Genomic DNA, 22,247 nt, shown 5'->3' with positions numbered 1-22,247 from the left:
ATGACATCATGAATTCAGTGTGAAAAGTAGAGTAATTTAGTAATTTGTTTTACAAATAATGAAGTCAATGTATAAAACAAATTACAAGCGAAAGAATAGGGAAAAATTTCTCGTACGTTTTACCTCACAGATCGTTCGGTGAAGACTGAGGTGGAGCTACTGTTGGCCCTTATTTAAATTACTCCGTTTTCTATGGGTTTCGTTTTCTGCATTAGGTTTGAAAAGATGACCATAAGAAAATAAACACCATTATTCCTTTGTAAAGTCAATAGCGACCAATCATATTGTGCATAATTTTCGAAAAGAAACAAAACATGTAGGCTGGAAATGACAATCGTAGCTCGAGATTTCTCTAGGGTGGCATTCAGCCATAATTAACCTTGAAGTACTGCACAAATATTCAGTTGATACAAGTGTACATTATCTTTCATTAAGTTACAATAAGAAATACAGTGTGGTGAGAAAAAAAAAACATTTCTTTTGTTGTATAAGCACTGTGTACCTTTTAGAACTATAAATAATTCAATCAATCAACATGACGGAGTCAGCCAATCTCAACCTTAGGACAGAACTATAAACACGACCCAAGGAATTCAAAACACTGGCTGCAGAAACCATTGTACAGGTATGTGCATCATTCTTTAACGACACAAAAAATTGTAGCAGGTAATAATAAACGTTTTGAACAATGCAGATAAACATGACCGAATGCGCACCAAAAAAGAGAGGGAAGATCACTACCAGTACTGGAAGAAACTGATGTATGTTTTTTTTTACTGTATTGGTGTCCTTAAAAGAAAAAATGTATATGTGCTCTGTATACCCTTCCAACAATGAGCATTTCAATCAGTCGACACTCACTGTGAAGTAACTTTAACCAGTCATTGGAACGAGCATTGATTGCAAACTTTCGTGTGAAAACCGAGGCAATAATAAATCATTTTCCAGGTCATAGTCATCAGTAATGAACAGCAAGGCTTCGTATCACACAGACCTACAGCTCTGCAGTTACTAAGAGTGGTGGACACATGGATGTGATATGTTTTGACTTTATGAAGGCCTTGGACAACTTTCAACATAACGTTCCTTTCAAGATAGAAAGCTTTAGAATAGTAGCTTTTTCAGCTGATTACATAATATTTGACATGCAGAATGCAGAGAGTTCTTGTAAATGATGCATATTCTAAATGGAAACCACTGATCAGTGGCAAATGTTATTCTCTCTTTACGAAAGGCAATATAAATATCCAAGTCAACTACAGACCTGCATCATTGACAAGCATAGCAGTTAGGGTGATGGGGACACTAGAAAGTGATGCAGCACCCATAATTAGAAACGATACCTGTATATATCATTACATGATTTCAGGAGCAAGAAGATCTGTCTTGTTAATCTGTTTATTTACCTGGCTGATGTAATTAACTGTAACCGGTTGAAAATGTGGAATCAAGGCAGGATACTCACCCCGTTACTTCTTAAGGTCCTCTCAAAACATGGCGTCGGATACACTTACACTCCCATCGCCAACCTCGGATGTATTCATAAAGATCTTCAACCAATTTCCGAGATTTAAAAAGTCTTAGAAGCATTGTTAAAACATGAGAAACACTTTTTTTTTTTTTTTTTTTTTTTTTTTTTTGGTTGCGTTCATACTGAAAGATAAACAAACAATTTTATACACGTCCACCTGACGCTCAAAACATTTATAATTTTGGAACCTTGGTTGCGTCTCCGATGTGATGCCCGCGAAGTTTTGATCAATTCGCTGTTTATATGCTAGTATCGCTGCACTTATGATGGAGTTAGCTGTGTAAAAGATTTATATGCAACATTATTTGCATGGATACTTCCCTCTTACGGGATATTTTGGGTTTGCTGATGATAACATGAAGCCAAGGGCAATAACTACGACCAACATTCCCACATCTGGCACTCCTTTCTAGTTTCAAATTCTTTCCCTAGAATTAGTTTAAACCTCAGCAGTACTAAATGTTACCTTTTTAGAGACTTAGGGAGGAAATCACGGTACAATTTTCTTTTGCTTCCCTTAGACGAATATAATGTACTGTGACAGATACCGCGATGCAGCGTAACACAGAGTATGTGAAGTTAGGTAGCGAGATTTTTTAAGAATACACAAATTATATACTTACCTCTGTATCTTGATGAGTTATCTAATAGTTCACTTTCGGTGTTATATTGCATTTTTAGTAAGTACAGGTTATTTGGTGGCTGCATTGACTTTTGAATTATAAGTCCTCGACCCAAACCTTTCCTTTTACAACTTTAATCACGTACCTCAGCGGCAGAAAAGGATAATACTACTACTAGACATCTATACCTCTTCATTACTAACACCATAGTCCAGCATTCTTTTGCTACAACGCAGCATTCAGGATAAAATGGCAATTTTAGGCCAATTTAAAGCGAAAGGAGCACTGTAGGCCTTTACTTTTATTATTATTATTATTATTATTATTATTATTATTATATTATTAATATTATTATTATTATTATTATTATTATTATTATTATTATTATTATTATTATTGCGTCTGTGTTTACTTTGGAATTTTTGAACCATGGAGAGGGGTTACATGAACGAGCGCACATAAATACACCCCTCCCCCACCTCCTTCGTAGCACCTCTTTCTTAGCGATTTGTTCTGCACATTACATTAATTTTCACTCTCCTCTTCCTTTCTGATAATGCTGCCAGCTGTGTCTGCATTAATATAAGTAACATACAAGAGAATGATAAGGTGTAATGTGCCAAACAAGTTGCTACGGAAGAGGCCATTGATTTGACAGCCATTTCCCCGAGGCCCAGCAGTTCTCCTACATCCCAAGTCCTTCACGTCACCACTTGGCCACCAATACCCACCGTCCACAAGTCTCACTCAGGACTGTGATGATATTAGCAGGGGTGTTAAGACATTTCAGTGGGTGGTGCAGCTCAGTCATGTTTTAAACTCAAATCAGCAGACTTTCGTTCCCTAGGTAGCTATGATAAGAGACAAACTCGGGCCAAATACCGCCAGAACAGCAGTCAGTGGGGTGGAGTGTATTTGATGCCACACGGCTTGGTATACAGTACAAGAGGCACTGGTGTATGTGAGCAAATAATACCAATGACCATGTGGAGAGGATGCAGAGTGAGAGATTGACGAGGAGAGTGTATGTGAGTGAGGTGGAGGGGGGGTGAGGGAGGGGGAGGCCAAGGATGAGATGGAGGAATGGAGTGGAGAGGTACAGTATATGAGAGAGCGGGGTGTGAGTTGGAAGCAGGACAGTCAAATGGCAGGGGACAGGGTGACATGGAGCCGATTTGTGTGTGGCCATCCCTTACGGGATTAAGGCGTCTGGCAATAGATAGATAGATAGACCTGTATCACGCATTTACCGGTACACCTTATGGTTGCATACGGCACTCAAACCAAACAAGGGCTTGGTTTGGAACGGTAGGCAGGGGTATGGTAGGCAGGGGTGTGGTAGGGTAGGGTGTGGGGAGGTGTGGGCACAAGCTACTGTTGGATATGGTTAGGTGACGGTAAGGTAAGCTAGATATAGACTGGGTATGGTATGGGGAGGTAGGGTAGGGTAGGGTAGGGCAGGATAGGGTACGATAAGGTAGGTTTGGGTAAGGCAGGGACAGGGTAGGGTACTGTAGGGTAGGTTTGGGTAAGGCAGGACAGGGTAGGGTACTGTAGGGTAGGTTTGGGTAAGGCAGGACAGGGTAGGGTACTGTAGGGTAGGTTTGGGTAAGGCAGGACGGGGTAGGGTACTGTAGGGTAGGTTTGGGTAAGGCAGGACAGGGTAGGGTACTGTAGGGTAGGTTTGGGTAAGGCAGGACGGGGTAGGGTAGGTTTGGGTAAGGCAGGACAGGGTAGGGTAGGGTAGAGTAGGTTTGGGTAAGGCAGGACAGGGTAGGGTACTGTAGGGTAGGTTTGGGTAAGGCAGGACGGGGTAGGGTACTGTAGGGTAGGTTTGGGAAAGGCAGGACAGGGTAGGGTACTGTAGGGTAGAATATGGCAACACAGGGTAAGGCAGGGCAGAGTTGGCAACACAGGATAGTGTAAGGCAGAATCTGGCAAGGCAGGGTAGGGTACAGAAGAGTTACGTAGGGCGGAGTATGGTAACAAGGTAAGGTAGGGTAGGGTAGGGCAGTAGGGTAGGGTAGGGTAGGATAGGGTAGACTTGCATGGGTTAGACTAGGGCAGGAGAGGGTAAGACAGGGTTAACCATGATAGGTTAGGGTAAGTAAGGGTAGGGTAGATTTGCACAGTCATCATCACCATCGCCATTATTACAATCACCATCAACAATACCATAAAAATCACCTAATAACCGTCTATCATCATCATCATCATCATCATCATCATTATCATGCTAACCACTACATCCAGTACATTTACTGGGCTGGGCATCATCCACATAGGGAAAAAGGAAAATACAAAGCTGGCAGAACTACCCATAGAGTGGCCAGTGAAGTGAGCCACACATTCCTTCACCATTCCCTCCTTCACAAACTAAGCCACACTTGTAATACAACTATAGTGCGTTCATTTGAACTTGGCCGTGATTTTTGTCCTTTTGTAGCTTACTTCCTGTAGCTCAATGGCAGAATAATACAATACCAAGACAACATGCCTTTCACAGCACTTCTTTGTGACTAGCACCATATTCCAGTGTTAAGCTCAGTATATATATTTAAGTTGGAGATGGGATTTGTGCACCTACTTCAAGTCAACAGAGTATATGTACAAATTTCTCTTTTCTTTACAATTTTCTACAACCACAAAATTTGGACTTTTCCAAACATGTGTAACAAGTCTATTATCCCCAGACGTTTCCACATATTCATCTATGTCATCTTCAGTGGATCTAAAAAGATACAAATGACCTGTAAGGTAATTCAATGGCTAAAAGAACTATTTGAGCTGGAACTCATCGCACTTATATAAAAAAGGAAAAAACGTCATGTAAATTACAGGGTGGACGTAGTTGCACAATATATTCAAAGGCACAGCAGACAGACCATTGTTTAGGCCGGTTGGCGTTGATAAGTATCAATGGATTCCAGTATTCTTACAGGTACATGTGTCTATTATACAGAAATTGTTTAGGGCGGTTGGCGTTGATAAATATCAATGGCTTCCAGTATTCTTACAGGTACATGGGTCTGTTATACAGGAAGTCTTGGCATCAACACAAGTATTACAGTTAAATCAATGTTCCCTTACCGCTGAGTGAGGAGGGTCACTCACAGGCAGACCTGACCTGCTCCACTGACCTCTGTGCTGGTCAACCCTCAGCTTGAAGGCTGGTGTGGTGCTGCCAATATACCCTGCGTGGCAACTAGGCCACTTATATTGTGCTGCCAATATACCCTGCGTGGCAACTAGGCCACTTATATTGTGCTGCCAATATACCCTGTGTGGCAACTAGGCCACTTATATTGTGCTGCCAATATACCCTGTGTGGCAACTAGGCCACTTATATTGTGCTGCCAATATACCCTGTGTGGCAACTAGGCCACTTATATTGTGCTGCCAATATACCCTGTGTGGCAACTAGGCCACTTATATTGTGCTGCCAATATACCCTGTGTGGCAACTAGGCCACTTATATTCATTGAACAGCAGACGGCAGTCAGTAGTCGGTCTTTGTAATGAAAGTCAGATAGTGCCAGGATTCCGGGAGCTTGAATGATGAGTGAATGGAAGCGTGGCCCACTGGATTGGGCAAATTTGGGCTGACTTGACGTTGCTACTCCTCACCCTGCCCTAGGGTGGGAAAAGAGGTCCGGATAATGATGATGATGATGATGTATGATGAGATGGAGGTATGGAGTAGCGAGGTATAGGAGAGAGAGAGAGAGAGAGGGGGGGGTGAGCTGGGGGGAGGGCAGTGTAATGGCACGGGTAGGGTAACATGGAGGCGATTTGTCTGTGGCTACCCCTTACGGGATTAAGGCGTCTAGCTATAGATAGACAGATAGAATGTACGTACGGTATTAATGTATGTATGTGTGTGTGCATGTAAGTACCAGTATATGTGTATGTCTTACAGAAGCTTCGTAGCTTCTTGTAGCGATGTTTTGTAGATCAGTTATGCATATATTAGACTCGTGGACGAGCGGTTGTTATACGTGAGTAGTTTTGTAAGTAGATAATCTTGGTTCCCATTTGTCATGCAACGACAGGAGAGGTAAAGATTAGTATGGGACTATTTTTATTTGTCTTGGAAATATTAACAAAGTCTCTCACACACCAGGGAAGTATAGAGTCCCGCCAGCTACCTTCCTGTCTCGCTCGCTCTCTCTCTTCCACCCTGTCGCCCATGTTGCCAGCCTCCTTCTCCCTGCTACCTGCCGGTTCTATGGCTTGTCTCCTTCTGAACTCAGATTCCTACATTCTGGTGTAACAGGGGTCGTGTCACGTGTGCTCTACTGTCGTGGAAGCTTCTAGAACACTGTATGTCTGTGTGTATGTACTGCTTCCGGTGCACGATCAACATTCCTTCACTTAAAGAGTTACAAGCTAATATCCCGTTCCCACACCTTGTCTGGTGCTGTCAGTCTATCTGTCTATCTATCCATCATGCTTTCTGTTATGATTTGTATTTATAATATGGAGTCCTGACATATGTATGTACTGTATAGTCGTGGTCATAAATAATCACCTATCATTCGGTACCCTGTGCCTCAGGCTGCCTCCTTTATGCGATGCGCGGCAAGTCACAGTGGAATAAGACGGGCTGAGAGGGAGGGGCCAGAGAGAGAAGGGCAGGTGGGTGGGGGGACGAGTGATGTGCGAGGGTGGAGTACGGGAGGGAGGGGTGAGATAGGGAGGGAGAATGAAATGCGAAGTGGATGATGGTCACATTATTTGTCTATTTTCTTTCATTCAAGTCATAATAAAAGAGTTAATAATCGGTAGACAGCGCTGCATTATATCTTGTATAGCGGCGTCTGATAACAAGCTTTAGATAGGTGGTGATATAAATTGCAGGCTCGTGAGAGAAATATACTGACATGACAGATCAAACATTACTACAGAGCCATCGAGACTGTGTGGGCCCAGACTGTCAACGCGTGGGAGCCAGCGAACGAGAGGACACAGGCCCGCCTCCTGCAGCACACCAGGGACGAGTGGCAGCTGTTCAGACGAAACCAGTAAACCATCAACAACATTGTTTCCTCGCTGCCGCCAAGACTGCAAGATGTTATCAAGAGGCAAGAGGCCACTGGACAACTTACTAAGGCTTTCCTTGTCGCTTTGGCTTTACCAATGTCGGTAAACATTGACATAGATATATTTTGGGAGTCTGGGTAGGAGTTTGTTTTATTTTCCTTCTAACATTTTATTCGTGGTAGGTGGGGGCGCTCACCATCCACTCACTCGATGTAGAGCTGCTGTCGGGTGTCTGCCCTTTCCTCTCCACCATCCTTCTTTCCTTCCATCCTCTTCTGTCTTTCTTTCCTTCATTCTTTCCTCTTACTTCTGCCTACGGGTGACTTTACACTCCCTCTTCTGTCTTTCTTTCCTTCATTCTTTCGTCTTCCTTCTGCCTGTGGGTGACTCTACACTGAGTGACAAGCCAAATGGTTTCCTGTACACCAGGAAACTATTTACTACGCTGGGTGGTAACCATATAACCAAATTTTGGCACCTGGTGGTTTAATGTGTAATTCTTGTGCTCCAATCTGATTGAGCCGGTGAAGGTTTATATCCAAGGGGTGGTTGGGGCTGATTGCTCATGTAATGCCACTCAGGGATGAGTGAGGCTGGTCCTCTCATATTAAATGTCGAGATCAACTGCCTAACCTAGGGCTCCTACGCTCCTCATGGGGATTGGATGATGGATGATGAACTAACATTTTATGAGAGATATTGTAATTATATCCAGCCATGTGCACAGACATCAAATTTATTTATCTTTTATGCACAATTATCTGGTGGTGATGGTGACTGTATAGAGGGAGTGTATACCGAGAGGCTGATCATATTTACTGTGGACACAGCCATATCAAAGGTTGCATATGATATTTAGTTCCAAAATTAATCACATGTCAGGGTAAAGGACAATTCTTAATTAAGCATTACAAAAGTCAAAGCCATCCAGATTCCATTCTGCGTCCCAAGTCAAAATACACGGATAAACACAAATATCTGGCTCCGCACTAATAATTGATCTGACACGTCAGTATATTTCTCTCACCTCTCTAAAGCTTGTTATCTGACGCCGCTATACAAGATGTAATGCAGTATTATCTACGTAATATTAACTCCTTTATATCATGCCTTGAATGAAAGAAAATAGACAAATAATGTGACCACCACTTCGCATTCATACTCCCTCCCCTCCCTCCCCTCCCTCACTCCATCACTCACCCCCCACCCACCTTCCCCTTCTTCTCTTGGCCCCTCCCTCTCAGCCCCTCTTGCTCCGCTGACTTGCCACGCAGAAATGAGGCAGCCTGAGACACGGGGTACTGGGGAATGGAGGATCTTTTATGACAAGGACTGTACCAGTAAGTATGTATGTAACAAACTTGCACACAGCAGTATGTCACATGGGTGGGCAAGTGTACACATTCACACCAGTATATATGTATGTATGTATGTACCAGTAAGTATGTATGTAACAAACTTGCACACAGCAGTATGTCACATGGGTGGGCAAGTGTACACATTCACACCAGTATATATGTATGTATGTATGTATGTATGTAAAAACTTGCACACAGTAGTATGTCACATGGGTGGGCCAGTGTACACATTCACACCAGTATATATGTATGTATGTATGTAAAAACTTGCACACAGCAGTATGTCACATGGGAGGGCCAGTGTACACATTCACAGCACATCACACAGGTGGTGAAGGCCAACTGACGTGTATGGCTGACCAACACCACATTATAGGCCTGATAAACTGATCTGACCCCACTCCATCTGTCAGTCTATCTATCTATTGCCACACGCCGTAATCCCGCAAAAGGGTGGCCACAAACAAATCGCCTCCATGTCGCCCTGTCCCCCGCAAAACATTGCCCTGGTCCCAGCTCACACACACCCTCTCTCATATACCTCTCCACTCCATCCCTCCATCTCATCCTCGGCCTCCCCCTCCCTCTACCCCCGTCCATCTCGCTGACATACACTCTCTTCGTTAGTCTCTCTCTCTCTCTCCATGCACTCAATACACAAAAAAGGTGTTAAGGTATTTTGAACTGTAGTGACAAATGCCTGTGGAGGTGTGCTGTAGTAACTGCACATGTAGCTGACAGTGTGTACAGTTATATCAACAATACTACAGTGACAAGGCTGAGGTGCTGCACTGCCACCTGAACCCACCACCACCACCACCACCACCACCACCACCATCATCATCATCATCATCATCATCATCATCATCTAATCCTGTGTTGCCCCACGAGAAGCGTTGGAGTCCAGGGCTAGGCAAGTTGGTCCTGACATTTAAAATGAGAGTCACCAGCCTCACTCATCCCTGAGTAGCATTACAGGAGCAATAAACCCCAACCACCCCTTGGATATAAACCTACACAGGCTCAATCAGACAGGAGCGCCTTAATTACCCACTAAACCACCAGGTGTCATAATTTGGTTATATGATTACCACCCAGCGTAGTAAATAGTTTCCATAATAATAATAAAAATAAATAGGCATGCAAAGAGTGGTACATTTCAAACAGTTTCAGCAAAATATCACCACCACCACCATCACCACCACCACCACCACCACCACCACCACCACCATCATTATCATCGTCATCATCATCATCACCTTATTTGCCACAGTAAATAAATGGAGTGGGTAAGGCTGCTTTGAACACAACTAAGTAGCAGACAAAAAACAAATTACTTTTTAAAACTGAGAGATGATGATGATGATGATGATGATGATGATGATGGTGATGATGATGATGGTGATGGTGATGATTATGATGATGATAATGATGGTGATGATGATTATGATGATGATGATGATGAATAAGAATGATTGATGTGCAACTATCTGCATGATGAGTATGGCAGTGTGAGTGAATTAGTGTATACAGCAATACTGATAAAGTCAATGTATTTGGCCTCACAACATGAAGGACTGGCTGTGAACTGGTCTAAGCTAAGGAATATTGGCAGTAAAATAATCTGTCTAGAGATGACAAATGATTAGTTATGATATTGTCTACAGAATATTACTAAAAGAATGGTTATATTGTCAACTCTGTAAGAATGACGTGTAAATATTGTCAGCAGAATAAGGATGAAGTGAGTCTGTTTGGCCATAGGGACAGGATGGAGAGAGAGAGAGACTAGCTAGGAGAGTGTAGGCTATGTGAGTGAGGTGGAGGGGGGGGGGTGATGGAAGTGGAGGCCAAGAATGAGATGGAGGGGTGGAGTAGGGAGCAGAACAGTGACATGTCGGGGAACAGAGCAAGGGAGACATGGAGAAGATTTGTTTATGGCCACCCCTTACGGGATTACGGCGTCAGGTCATAGATAGATAGACAGTTTGTTTAAAGAAGAATGAGTGTGTGAGTGATATTGCCTGCAGATCAGTGCAAGTATGAATGTATTGTCAACACAACAAGAATGATGTGCAAGTGATTAGGTGTTCAGTATTATTAAGTGAAGAAGAATGATCTGACTGATGTTGTCTGCAGAGGAAGAATGATGGAGTGAGTGAACATACCTACATGACAAGGAAAAAGGGAAAAGAGGGAAAAAGATGTGTGTGTGGTAATCATAAGGACATTTGTCTTCTTAGTGTAATAGGGAAGCATATATATATATATATATATATATATATATATATATATATATATATATATATATATATATGGTAGGATACTTATTGACAGAGTTAAGGAAGTAACAGAGAAATTAGTTGGAGAAGAACAGGGAAGTTTTAGGAAGGGAAGAGGTTGTGTAGATCAGTTATTCATTCTTAGATCTTTAGTGGAAAAGTTTCTAGAGAAGGGAAAGAAGTTGTATGCGGCCTTCATGGATTTGGAGAAAGCATATGACAGGGTGGATAGACAAGGATTGTGGAAAGTGTTAAGAATATATGGAGTAGATGGGAAGTTGTTGAATGCTGTGAAGAGTATGTATGAGGGTGCTATGGCTGCAGTGCGTGTGAACTGTGAACTGAGTCAGTTTTTCTATTTGAGGGTTGGGTTGAAACAGGGATGTGTCATGTCTCCATGGTTGTTCAATCTGTACATGGATGGGGTAATAAAAGAGATACAAGGTAGGGTAGTGTATGTTGGAGTGGCCCTGGTGAGAGAGGGTAGTGTTTGGAAACTCCCTGTACTGATATTGTGTTGTTAAGTGAAGACGAAAGGGAGCTGCAAGGCTTGGTGGATGAGTTTGGGAGAGTGTGTAAGAAACGGAATCTAAAGGTGAATGTAGGGAAGAGTAAAGTGATGGTCTTTGAGAGAGGTGAAGTCAGTGAATGTACAGCGAGGTTGGATGGTGAGGAATTGGAAAATGTGAGTACGTTTAAGTACTTGGGTAGTATGATGAGTAAGGATGGAGGTTTGGAGGGTGAAGTGCTTGAAAGGGTACAACAGGGAAGAAAGGTTGCTGGTTCTTTGAAAGCAGTGATAAGAAACAGGGAAGTGAGCATGGCAGTGAAAAAGTTACTACATGACAGTATTGTGATACCAACTCTAACGTATGGAAGTGAAGCTTGGACGTTGTTTGAAGGACACAAGTCAAGAGTGAGAGCAGTGGAAATGAGTTATTTAAGAGGAGCCTGTGGAGTCACATGGTGAGACAGGCTGACAAATGAGGATATAAAGGAGCGTTGTGGTGTGGATGTGGATGTGATAGGAAGTGTTATGAGGAACACACTGAGGTGTTTGGCCATGTGGAGAGCATGGAGGGTGAAAGACTGACGAGAAGAGTGTATGCGAGTGAGGCGGAGGGGGAAGAGGGAGGGGGAGACCGACGATGAGATGGAGGGATGGAGTGGAGAGGTGTATGAGAGAGTGGGGTGTGAGCTGGGGGGAGGGCAGTGAAATGGTGTTGGACAGGCGACATGGAGGCAATTTGTTTGTGGCTACCCCTTACTGGATTGAGGTGTCTGGCAATGGAAAAAAGAGGTGTAGTAATAATAATAATGCACAATAATTTACAGTTGGTGTAGTAATAATAATAAGATATAATAATATGAGTAAGTGTAATAATAATAATAAGACACAATAACAAGCAGTAATGAAGGCAGTAGCAGTAAAAGTTGTTGGGGGAGAAAGAATGAAAGTTGCAGGCCAGGCCCACCACACAGGCCCTGGCCCAGCAACACATCAGGTCAACAGGTCCTCGTATGCTGTCACTCGCTGTCCCTCTGGAGTAGTTTTGTAGGAGTTAAGAGACCTCCACCCATGTAAGGGCTGTACGGTGAAGAGTATAACTCGTCTTCACGATACAGGTCGTTGGCCCCAAACACGCCAACGACTGTGGTCTCCAGCCATAATCACAGTACTGTAGTTTACGAGATATCAAAAGTTAAAATAGATTAGTAGTTAATAAGACATGACAGCCGTGACTCTGGACGTGGGTGGAGCGTTTATGTCTACATTGATGCCGGCAACAAACTCCTTATCGATGACTCAGGCAGCGCTGCACAGTGTCAGCATTAGCCGAGACGATATCGAGGCCAGGCAGGTGTGTCTCAGCATGTCCTCGCTCTTTTAAAGGACGACTATGGCCTCCTATTTGGTCAAGGTCATACTCGGACCTTTTCTGACCAGGCGGGCGCACCTTCCATGGGTGAGGATGATATGGAAGCGAGAGGGTCCCTCGGGCCAGGATCGGATCTCCTCGGCGAGTCTCTTTCCCGCCTTTCGCAGTTCGTTTTTGTTCTTGGGATCGTAGTCCAGCGTCAAGGCCAAAGTGGATGTGGGATCGCTGGACCAATTATTTCCCAGGCCATTGGCATCATCCCAGTCGTCCTCCTTCTCATCTTCTCTAGCGTTCTATCAGTGTTCTCCATTCAACACAAGGTATTCTACCGCGTCCTCCCATTTCTCCTCCTCACCCTCTTCCTCTTCCTCCTCTACGTGACTGGGAACTTCCTTCCTTTCCTGTACGTGACTGCGCACCTCTAGCTTTAGCTGTCCTCCTTCCGACAAGCGCAGCAGAAAATTATTCCCTTTGCGAATTTCAAGAATCAGCCACCATAGATTACACTCGCCTTTCCACTTTTTCATGCCCCATTTTGTGCGTAACATAATTTTCATCCTGGTATCTACCCTACTAACACCATCAAAACTCACAAGCGGCATCTCTAAAGCCATGGCCAATATTTTGGTGTCCCCGTTTTCGCTGCGCGTCCATAAATTTTTGGAAAGGGTTGATTCTACAATTTTCGTTTTCTTGACAGGTTTGAGACCCTTTTCTTTAGCTACGAGTTTTATCAGCCGTGGCCGCGGCACTCCCGCTGCCATCCGCATCTCACCGCTTAGCACCAAGCTGCTCATTTTATCGATTTCTGGTGCTTAATTAACTCAGGAAACACACAATGGAATATGCAAAAGAAATATCTAAGAAACACTCTTAAAACTGTCAACCAATGGTCAAAATATGGTATACGTATTTAAAAGTATTAGGTAATCAAACTAAGCAGCAAAGAAAATGGAATTTAAATAATACTATGTGCACGAATAACAGCTGTAAAGAACTCTCAGTCAGACCCATGGAAGGTTAATAGTGTGAGGGGATGAGTTGAGTTTTATCTTAAGTAATTTATAGGCAACGTGGAAGTGATCAGTGTTACCCTGTGTGGTGTATGGTGCAGCGTGATGTGATGAGGTGGTTACAGTGCCGCTCTGTTGAACCTATTCACTCCACACCCACACCCACACCCACACCCACACCTGCTCCAACACCCACACCCGCTCCAACACCCACACCCGTTCCAACACCCACACCTGTACCAACACCCACATTCTACCTCACCCTTACTGCACCCCACACACAGGCACAGACTGGTGCATAGGTGGGTGGGTTTGTGTGGGGTAGCGTGGGTGGGTAGCGTCGGTGGGTTTGTGGGCGGGCAGTGTGGGTGGGTTGGTGGGGGCAGAGTGAGTGGGTGTGTGAGGAGGGGGGTAATGTGGGTGTACTTGGTGGGAGGGGAGGTGTGGGCAGGTGGGTGGGGTTGGTGGGAGGGGAGGTGTGGGCAGGTGGGTGGGGTTGGTGGGAGGGGAGGTGTGGGTAGGTAGGTGGGGTGGTGGAGGGTTATGGGGGTGGGTGGGACTAAGAGTATGACATTTGAAGAGAGGGAAGGGGCAAGAAAAGGAGTAACCTTAGTGAGAGGTAAAGAAAATAATGTAATAACTGACAATAGTCAGAGGTAATGAAGGAACGATTCAGTGATAGTAATGAGCGATAATGAAGGAATAACTGAGTGATAGTAAAGATAATGACAGATTGATTGTGATTGTCATTGTGGATAATAAAGCAATGACTGTAATGGTAAAGACTGAGATAGTGAAGGAATGATTCAGTAATAGTAGAGATAGATAATAAAGGAATGATTCAGGACAGTAACGACGAGAGATAAAGAAGGAATAATGGAATGGTAGTAAAGATATACAGTAATGAAAGAAATTGTGATAGTGAAGACAGATGTAATGAAGAAAAAGCTGAGTGATAGTAGAGATAATGAAAAAAATTAGTAATAGTAATAGGTGGGGGCGCTCACCATCCACTCACTCAATGCAGTGCTGCTCTCGGGTGTCTGCTCTTTCCTCTCCTCCATCCTTTCCTTCCTTCCTCTTCTGTCTTTCTTTACTTTAATCTTTCCTCGTCCTTCTGCCTACAGGTGACTTTACACTCCCTCTTTTGTTTTTCTTTCCTGTTCCTTCTGCCTGTGGGTGACTCTACACTGAGTGACAAGCCAAATGGTTTCCTGTACACCAGGACACCATTTACTACGCTGGGTGGTAACCACATAACCAAATTATGGCGCCTGGTGATTTAGTGGGTAATTACTGTGCTCCAATCGGATTGAGCCGGTGAAGGTTTACATCCAAGGGATGGTTGGGGTTTATTGCTATCAGGCATGAGTGAGGCTGGTCACTCTCATCTTAAATGTCAGGACCAACTGCCTAGCCCCGGGCTCCTACGCTCCTCATGGGGCAACGTAGGATTGGATGATGGATGGATGGATGGAATAACAGATAGAATAAAGCATGACTGTATTAGTAAAGATAGAAATAATGAAGCGAAGATTCGGTGATAGTAAAGACCAGAGGTAATGAAGGAATGATTAAATGATAGTAAAGATATACAGTAAGGAAAGATATTATTGTGATAGTAAGATGAGATAATGAAGGAATGACTGAGTGATAGTAAAGACAGAAGAATGATTGAGTGATAGTAAAGACAGAGGTAATGAAGGAATGATTGAGTGATAGTAAAGATAGTGATAATGAAGGAATGATTGAGTGATAGTAAAGATAGAAGTAATGAAGGAATGATTGAGTGATAGTAAAAATAATGAAGGCATGACTGAGTGATAGTAAAGATGGAGGTAATGAAGGAATGACAGTGACAGTAATGATATGGATAATGAAGGAAAGATGAGTGATAGTAAAGATGGAGGTAATGAAGGAATGACTGAGTGATAGTAAAGATAGATGTAATGAAGGAATGATTTAGTGATAGTAAAGATAATGAAGGAATGATTTATAGTAAAGATAGAGATAATGAAGGAATGATTGAGTGATAGCTAGTAAAGATAGTGATAATAAAGGAATAATTGAGTGATAGTAAAGATAGTGATAATGAAGGAAAGATTCAGTAAGCGATAGTAATGACAGAGGTAATGAGGGAATGACTCAGTGGGCGATAATGAAGACAGAAATAATGAAGGAATGATTTAGTGAGCAATTACGAAGAAAAAATAAGTGGAGTGATATTGGTGGAGTGATTCAGATAGACAGACAGATAGATAGTTTCAGTGGCTGGTACTGATAGTGATGGAGTTGTCAGCGAGTGATAGTGGAGTGACTAAGTAAGTGATAGTGATGGAGTGAGAGAAATTACAGTGACTGAGTGAGTGGTAGTGATGATGCAGTGAGTGATAGGGATGGCGTGATTCAACGATTGACTTACCGTGATGGAGTGACTCAGTAATAGTGATAGAGTTATTCCGAGAGTTGTAGTGATATTAATGGTGTGATTCAGTGAGTGATAGTTACAGTGATGGGGTGATTCAGTGAGTTACAGACTGAGTGATGGTGAGCTTGAGGGATAGTTATGGTGCTGGAGTGCCGTCATTTGATTGAGGTGACCATCAACTCTTTGTGGGTTAGTAAATAATACCTATGGAGGTAACTGTGGTAAGCTGGAGGATACAGTGGTCTTTTATCTCAAGACAGGGGGTTAATAACCAGCCAGAGGCTCAAAGGCCTAAGTTAGCCTACACAGATGAGCACTTTGGGTGAGCAGCTCATGTTGTCTGCCCCTCAACTGTTTCCTTACCTTTACCTGAAGGCACTTGGTCTAGCTGCAGTGACAGCCTTGAACTGGTTTGATCCCCAGCACTGGAGAATTTTGTATCATATAACACCAACAAGAGGAGCACTGATAGGCTGGTCATTGATCCTTAAACATACTGGACTGCTGTGGCCCAGCCTGGCAGCCCTACACATCATATATACTGGACTGCTGTGGCCCAGCCTGGCAGCCCTACACATCATATATACTGGACTGCTGTGGCCCAGCCTGGCAGCCCTACACATCGTATATACTGGACTGCTGTGGCCCAGCCTGGCAGCCCTACACATCAAAGGGGTAAAATGAGATTAACCTACTGTGCCCTTTGACCTGAAGGAAGGCAGGTTTAGGCAGTGTATTCTCATGAAGGTCATATCTATGTGCCTTTGGAGATACTGTAACGCCTCTCCCTTAGCAATTTATAAACATCAATATCCTCCTACAAGTTGGTGATATAAATTGTGATGATATCATCATCATCATCATCATCATCCGGATCTCCTTTCCCACCCTAGGGCAGGGTGAGGAGTAGCAATGTCCTGACAGTCAAAGTTTGACCAATCCAGTGGACCACGCTTCCATTCACTTATCATTCAAGCCCATCGAATCCTGGCTCTATCTGATATGCCAAAAAATTCCACCACATTCTGTAGCTTTACATCAACGTTTCCGATAGAGCCAATCCGGAAGCTGTCACGTTAAAAAGGGGTGCCAAATCCCTGATCATGCACTTCTTCTCACAGCATTCATCCAGCCAGCTCGATCTCTTGTCAGTTCCCTAGCCTCACCGACTTATATCAAAATGCTATAAATAACATCCAAAATAATGTCAGTGTGCAACATACAAATCCCAAGGAAGACCTGCTATGCAGCCTGCTATGTCAGCTAGGAAGACCTGCTATGCAGCCTGCTATATCAGCTAGGAAGACCTGCTATGCAGCCTGCTATATCAGCTAGGAAGACCTGCTATGCAGCCTGCTATATCAGCTAGGAAGACCTGCTATGCAGCCTGCTATATCAGCTAGGAAGACCTGCTATGCAGCCTGCTATATCAGCTAGGAAGACCTGCTATGCAGCCTGCTATATCAGCTAGGAAGACCTGCTATGCAGCCTGCTATATCAGCTAGGAAGACCTGCTATGCAGCCTGCTATGTCAGCTAGGAAGACCTGGTATGCAGCCTGCTATATCAGCTAGGAAGACCTGCTATGCAGCCTGCTATGTCAGCTAGGAAGACCTGCTATGTCAGCTAGGAAGACCTGCTATGCAGCCTGCTATATCAGCTAGGAAGACCTGCTATGCAGCCTGCTATGTCAGCTAGGAAGACCTGCTATGCAGCCTGCTATATCAGCTAGGAAGACCTGCTATGCAGCCTGCTATATCAGCTAGGAAGACCTGCTATGCAGCCTGCTATATCAGCTAGGAAGACCTACTATGCAGCCTGCTATATCAGCTAGGAAGACCTACTATGCAGCCTGCTATATCAGCTAGGAAGACCTGCTATGCAGCCTGCTATATCAGCTAGGAAGACCTGCTATGCAGCCTGCTATATCAGCTAGGAAGACCTGCTATGCAGCCTGCTATATCAGCTAGGAAGACATGCTATGCAGTTTGCTATGTCAGCTAGGAAGACCTGCTATGCAGCCTGCTATGTCAGCTAGGAAGACATGCTATGCAGCCTACTATGTCAGCTACAGTACAGACCAAGGCAGCTTCATGCAGTGGCACTGATATAATCAGGCGTTGTGGCTGCCCAATTACACAAAAGTCCATCAACCCCTTCCCTATTCCCCAAAAGGAGGATCAATTACAAAATGGAGGCAACTTCAGCCTGCAGTCCACCAGGGTCAGAGGCAAATGAGCCTGCAGCCACAATATGAAATTTTCTTATATTTTATGTGGACACCAGAACTGCAGACAGTGTACCGAGATGGTATGGTCATGTGGAGAGAATGGATAACAACAGAGTGGTGAAAAAGGTATATCTGAGCGAATCTGATGTTGGAAGGAGGTGAGGTAGGCCAAGAAGGTGGAGAGATATGGTAGATGAGTGTATGAGGAAGAGAGGGATGGAAGTCAGTGAGGCAAGGGGACTGACAAAAGGTGGTGCTGGCTGGATGAATTTCATGTGGAGAAGCGCATGACCAGGGATTTGACAGCCCTTTTTGACATGACAGCATTCAAATTGACTCTATCAGATAGGTACTATACTGTATATATGAGACTACAGTACGTGGTGAAACCTTTTAGCCTATCAGATGAAGCAAGGATTCCATGGGCTTGAATGATGAATGAATGGAAGCATGGCCCATTGGACTGGGCAAAATTTGGCTGTCTGGACGCTACTACTCCTCACCCATCCCTTGGGTGGGAAAGGAAGTCTGGATGATGATGATGATGATAATATTTATGCCTCACTCCATTTTAAGGTAGGAATAAGGGCCGAGGTGGTCTTTTGAATTAACTAGATGGGGCCTGCAATGGTTTACATCCAAAGGGTGGTTGGGATTTATTGCTCACCAAGTGACACTCAGGAGGAAGTGAGGCTGGTCACCCTCACCTTAAATGTCGGGACTGAGTAGCCTTGCCCAAAGCCCCTATGATCCTGACTGGGTAGAGGAGGACTGGCCTGTACACTGACAGGGAAAACTGTTGAATGTTGTTAGGAGTATGTATGAGGGCACAATGGTAGTAGTGTGTTTGTGTGCATGCATGCACATGTGTGTGTGCACATTTGTATGTGTGTGCATGTGTATGTGTGTGTGCATGTGTTTGTATGTGTGTGCATGTTTGTATGTGTGTGTGCAAGTGTTTGTATGTGAGTGAGTGAGTGAAGTGCCTCAGAAGGCAAGTGGAAGTTGCAGAAGTGTCCTTAGTGACTGAGGGTAGGGTCTGCATACTGACTGTACAGTACCTTCCTGATGCCTATTGCTGATACTGTTCTGTGAAGAGGAGTGAGAGTTGCAAGGCTCAATGAATGAGTTTGGAAGTCTGTGTTCAGGGCTGATTCTGGGCACAAGCAATACAAATGACCACTTGGGTTGTGAGCATGAAAGTAAAGAAGCTGTTGCACGACTGCACTGTGATCTCCACTCAGACATATGAACGTGAGCTTAGAGCTCCTTGGAAGAATACAGATCAAGAGTGTGAAGAGTGGAAATCAGTTATTTGAGAGGAGCAAGTGGAGTTACGTGGAGACACAGACAGACAAATGAGGAAGCTGACAAGTGTTGTGACGTGGCAGTGCTGGAATGTTAGAAGTACCCTAAAAAGGTTTGGCCATGTAGAGAGAATGGAGAATGACAGCTTGTCTAGAAGTGACTGAGGTGGACAGGAAGGAGGGGGGAAGACAAACCAACACTGAGATGGAGGGATGGAGTGGAGAGGTATATGAATCAAGGTGGTGAAACATAATGATCCGGGCAAAGACACTTTTTTTTATCAAGTGACTCACTCGATGTAATGATGCTCTTGGGTGACTGTCCTTTCTTCTCTTCCTTCTTTCCTCTTCTGACTTCCATTCATTCATTCTTTCCTCTTCCTTCTGTCTATGGGTGACTCTACACTAAGTGACAAGCCAAATGGTTTCCTGTACACCAGGAAGCTGTTTACTATGCTGGGTGGTAACCAAATTATGGCACCTGATGGTTTAGTGGGTATTTAAGGTGCTCCAGTCGGATTGAGCCTGTGCAGGTTTATATCCAAGGAGTGGTTGTGGTTTATTCCTCAAGCAATGCCACTCAAGGATGAGCGAGACTGGTCACTCTCATCTTAAATGTCAGGACCAACTTGCCTAGCCACGGGCTCCCATGCTCCTCATGGGGCAACACAGGATGATGATGATGTTCAGTATACTCTTACTATTCACTACTGTTTTGGAATATACTAACATTATTTTATAAAATTTCTCATTTATTTATTAAAATTCTACAGTTCTGTGGTACAGGATGTTATTCTGTCAACAACACTGATATGCTAAAGTACCATTTCTTCCTCTGTAATATCTCCTGGAACACCTGACATCAGGCATCGACCCTCCATAGAGTTTGGGAATGCTATAACCTCCTGAATGCTTCTGGCTCCACTTAATTCTGTAATGATTCTATCAAATCCTGTTCACAGAAAGAGAAAACAGCAGAATAATTTGTCAGAAATAAAGTACAATACCATATTATTGCTAATTTTAACCCCTTTGATCCAATGATGTATTTCTTTTATTATTCCCCTTCATTTCTCACATAGTGGAATCTCAGGTTAGGTCATATCCATCCATCCGTTAGTACACGTCTGTTCTACACTGTATCTCACAAACCAGCTGTTGGAATTTTCTCATTGTTTGTATGATTGTACGGCTCTATAGGAGGTTGATGCCTGTCTTTTCAAAATTTTGAAAAAATCCAAGATGGCCAACTTAAGACCACTTTTTCTCTTTTGAAACCTGAAATCCTTTATATCTTCTTTATTTTAACATATAGGTTTACAAGTTGTTTCAAAGTGGAACATAGTCTCTCTGGGACTTGTTGCTGCTATTTCTGGGTAGCAACAAAGTTATGGAGTAGTCTGGAGAGAACAAGGCTCCCCACACTAGCTCTTTCCCTTGAAAATCTTTATTATTTAATGTATACATGCTTTGTAGCATTAGACCTCATCAGAATAGCACTTGGCCCCACTATGGAACCCCCACTTGTGCACACCTGGCTTTGCTACATCTCCAGAGGGTTCTAGTCAGCCCAGGAGACTTTTTGAGCTAGAGTGAGTACATACAGCCTTCACTAACCCCCTTCACTACTAGGTGGGTCTCTGAAGTGGCAATAAAATTTACTGGCAGTATTGTCCAGTACAACCAAAAAATTAAAAATGTTACTGGACTGAAAGGGCTAAATAACCAATGACTATTTATAAAATTATAATCATAAAAGACGCTCATCAGCTTAACCATCTTATTTATATATATATATATATATATATATATATATATATATAAAAAAGGCAGGGAGGGCACGAAGGAAAAAATTAAACACAACCAAATACAGTGCATACTATGGTTATATCCCACCATATCCTAACACTTAAAATTGTATGGGTAAAATGCAGGTTAACTAACCATGTGCTATGCCACCATGAGAGGGTGCACCACACTTGAGGGCTCTGCTGTGTAAACCCAGGCTGGTATCCTTCCCTCCCAGAATGTTGTGCAGGACATGTAACTCAGCCTGGCACACTCAGACTGACCCTCCACCCACATCTCATCCACTCAGATCATAGTGCTGTCATGTTGCCTGGTGATTAAAACAGTGCAGTGGGATTCATTATTACAATTGTTTCAAAGTTGCAATGCTTGTGGCCTGAGTGTACAATTATCATGAGGTTCATTATAAACCATTTGGTACAGAGATATAACAACCCCATTGACCACTACATATGACACAACACACCTGATACAGTATCCAACACTGCCGGAGGTGCAACGTGGCAAACTGAACTTTCTTCTTTTCCTTAGTTCACATTAAGAACTTCACACTTGATGTATAAATGAGAGACAGGGATATAATGATGATAATGATGCCTTATAGGATTAGAAAAAAGAAAAAAACATCCATCCATCCTTTGCCAGACACCATTATCCCGTAAGGGGTGCCCATTTGACTCTGAGTTATTTGTTTTACGGGGAGGGGCACTAACCCTCCACCAACCCACTTGCTGATACGTAGGG

This window comes from Coenobita brevimanus, chromosome 76 (genome assembly GCF_032717465.1).
Source record: "Coenobita brevimanus isolate Jiangsu-jjx chromosome 76, ASM3271746v2, whole genome shotgun sequence".
Lineage (NCBI taxonomy): Eukaryota > Metazoa > Arthropoda > Malacostraca > Decapoda > Coenobitidae > Coenobita > Coenobita brevimanus.
Note: the sequence above shows the minus strand (reverse complement) of the source record.